Source organism: Geospiza fortis, unplaced genomic scaffold (genome assembly GCF_000277835.1).
Source record: "Geospiza fortis unplaced genomic scaffold, GeoFor_1.0 scaffold3236, whole genome shotgun sequence".
In the NCBI taxonomy this organism is placed as follows: Eukaryota; Metazoa; Chordata; class Aves; order Passeriformes; family Thraupidae; genus Geospiza; species Geospiza fortis.
This window is the reverse complement of record NW_005056457.1, coordinates 1-3,444: the sequence shown is the minus strand read 5'-3', so window position 1 is coordinate 3,444 and position 3,444 is coordinate 1. Positions and strand designations below refer to the sequence as shown.

General features: G+C 49.9%; 1 long non-coding RNA gene across 1 annotated transcript; it reads left to right on the top strand.

Annotated features, from left to right (window-relative positions):
- Window positions 1–631: 631 nt before the first annotated feature.
- LOC115949358 lies at window positions 632–2,270 on the top strand. The gene is made up of 3 exons (XR_004082858.1): window positions 632–755; window positions 1,520–1,658; window positions 2,132–2,270. It is a non-coding gene; the product is annotated as an uncharacterized LOC115949358 (long non-coding RNA).
- The last annotated feature ends 1,174 nt before the right edge of the window (window positions 2,271–3,444 follow it).

Sequence of the window (3,444 nt, the reverse complement as noted above, 5' to 3'; positions counted from 1 at the left end):
TTTTTCAGATTTTTTTCAGATTTTTTTTCCTTTTTTTTCGGCTTTTTTTTCTCCTCTTCATCTCATTTTCTAAATATTTGGGGTCCCCTCATCATTTTTGGGGTTCCTTTTCCGTTTTTCCCTTTTTTCATCAATTTTTTCCTACTTTTTTCCCTTTTCTCCCCCTTTTTTTCTTGCATTTCCCTCAATTTTTTCAAATTTTCCCAATGTTTCTACTAAATTTTCCTAAATTTCCCCCAAATTTTTACTGCCCCCCATTTTTAGGGGCTCCCTCACCAATTTTAAAGTCTTCTTTTCTTTTTTTCCTCCTTTAAATCTATCTTTTTCCCATTTTAAAATTATTTTTCCCCTTTTTTTTTTCTCATTTTTTCCTAATTTTTCCCCATTTTCTCCCAAAATTTCCGATTTTTTCCCAAGTTTTCCCTACCCCCCATTTTTTGGGGCGCTCTTTCCATTTTTGGAGGTCATTTTTCCTTTTTTCCTCTTAAAATCTATTTCCCCCCCCTTTTTTATATATATTTTCCCCCATTTCCCTGATTTTTTCACTATTTTTTCCTCATTTTTTCCCCAAAATTTCCAAATTTTTCCCAAATTTTCCCCACCCCCCCATTTTTTAGGGCGCTCTTTTCATTTTTTGGGGTCCCATTTTCATTTTTTGGGCTCCCAGGGGGGTTTTGGGGCCCCCCCTGACTCTGTTTTTCCCACAGCACGCCATCGCCTTCTGTTTGAAGGAATCGGGGAATAAACCTCCGGTGGTAAGGACCCCCCCCAAAATCCAAAATTTGGGGTGGGGGCACCCCCAGACCCCTCCCCAAAATCCAGGACCCCCCCCCCAAAAAAAATTCACTGCAAAAACCCCAATTTTGGGGCATTTTTGGGGCATTTTTTTGGGTTTTTTTCAGGGGTTTTTAATGGTATTTAAGGGTGGGACCCCCCAAAAATTTTGCCGCCTCCCAAAAATTTGGGCTCCCTCCAAAAAAATTTGTGGTCCTCTCCCCTGCATGTTCCTATTTTGGGGGGGTGGGAGGAATTTTGGGGGATTGAGGGGAGATCTGGTTGTTCCAGGAGGGTTTTTGGGGTCACCTTGGCTCTTTTTTAAGGGAATTCCTCCATTTTGGGAGGGTTTGGGGTCCCCCCCTTTGGAATTTTGGGGGATCCCCAACCCCTCCCCAAACTGGGGGGATTTTGGGGACCCCTCCTTTTGTAATTTTGGGGTGTTTCCTCCAAATTTGGGGCCCCAATTTTGATATTTTTGGGTGATTTTGGGGCAATTTTGGGTTCCCAACCTGAGGGGATTTACGGACTCTTCCATTTCTATTTTTTGGGGGGGGTCCCTTTTCTGTGGGGAGGGGATTTGGGGCTAATTTGGGGGGGGTCCTGCCACTTTTAGGGTGGTTTTTAGGGTTTTAGGGTCTTCTTTTTTATTTTTGGGGGAGCCCTTCCACTTTGGGGGAGTTTGAAGGAATTTTGGGATTTTGAGGACCCCCTTGACCCCCCTCTCCCAATTTTTCCCACCAAGATTCGGTACCGGAAGGACAAAGGGGCTCCTCCGGCGCCTCCCCCATTCCCACCTGTGAGGGGGCTGCAAGATTTGGCCAGTGGGGGGGTCCTGGCAGCTGCCATCCATTTCTACTGCCCTCAATCTCTGCGCCTCGAGGGTAAGGAGGGATTTTTGGGGGAATTTTGTGGGATTTTGGGGTTTTTTTTGGGGTCCCATGAAGGAGAGGGGCCCTGATGCAGGGATCCACTAGGGGGCGCTGTGGTGCGGCTGGACCGGACCAATCTGAGGGGGGACATGGGGAGGATTCCATAGGGAAATCAGGCGGTTCCATGGGAAGAGTCTTAATGGGGGAACATGGGGGGGGGAGGGGTCTTTGGGGGGTTATGTGTTAATGGGGGGTCTTGAAGGGGGGGTTCAAGGGGTTTTTGGGGTCTTTTTTGGGGTGTGATCCCTCCCATTCTGGAATTTTCCAGTGATCCGGATTGGCCCAACCTGAGGGCGCCATTGTGGGGGGAAAAGTCCCAAGTTGAAAACAAGAGGAAAACTTGGGGTCCTAATGGGGGGTACAAGGAAGTCCCGTAGAGGGATCTGGGGGTGCAACCCCCACTTTTTTCCTCTGGAACTTTCCAGAAATCCGCCTTGGGGCGCCGCTGGCGCTCCCGGACCGGCTGCACAACCTGGGGCTCGTGCGCGACTTCGGCGCGCGCCACCTGCGCACGCGCTGCCCCCTGGCCGTGGAGGACCTGCTCTACATGGCGCCTGCCCTGAAGGTAAAAACTGGGATAAACTGGGTCAAACTGGGTTAAACTGGGAGGGAATGGGGTAAACTGAGGGAAACTGGGAGTGAATGGGGGTAATGAGGACAATGGGGCAATATGGCAGCCGCCCTGAGGGGAAAACTGGGAGGAACTGGGGAAAACTGGGAGAAACTGGGGAAAACTGGGTTAAACTGGGTGGGGAGTGGGTGAAACTGGGAGGGACTGGTGGAAACTGGGAGGGAATGGGGGCAATGAGTGCAGCTGGGGCAACTGGGGCAATACGGCAACATGGCTGTCACCCTGAGGGGGAAACTGGGGAAAAAGTGGGAGAAACTGGGTCAGCGTGGGTTAAACTGGGCGGGGGTTGGGTGAAACTGGGAGGGACTGGGAGAAACTGGAGAAACGGGTCAAACTGGGTGAACTGGGAAGCGCTGGGAGCAATGGGAGGGACTGGGAACAGTGAGGGCAATGTCACAAAATGGTGGCCAATCCTGACGGAGAAACTGGGGGAGAAATTGGGTTAAACTGGGAAAAACTGGGAGGAACTGGGAGAAACTGGGGGAAACTGGGATAAACTGGGGGAAACTGGGAGAAATTTGGTGAACTGGGAGGGAATGAGAGCAGTGAGGGCAATGGGGCAAAATGGCGGCCAATCCTGAGGGGAAAACTGGGATAAACTGGGGTAAACTGGAGAGAAACTGTGAGAAACTGGGATAAACTGTGACAAACTGGGAGAAACTGTGAGGAACTGGGGAAAATTGGGATAAGCTGGGCAAACCGGGAGAAACTGGGAGAAATTTGGTGAACTGGGAGGGAATGGAAGCAATGAGGGCAGTAGGACAAAATGGCGGCGAAAATAGGAGAAATTTGGTGAACTGGGAGGGAATGAAAACAGTGAGGGCAATGGGGCAAAATGGCAGCCAATCCTGAGGGGGAAGCTGGGAGAAATGGAGGGAAACTGGGTTAAACTGAGGAGAAACTGGGAGAAACTGGGGAAAACTGGGATAAACTGGGCAAAATGGGGGAAAATAGGAGAAATTTGGTGAACTGGGGGGGAATGAAAGCAGTGAGGGCAATGGGGCAAAATGGCAGCCAATCCTGAGGGGGAAGCTGGGAGAAATGGAGGGAAACTGGGTTAAACTGAGGAGGAACTGGGATAAACTGGGGAAAACTGGGATAAACTGG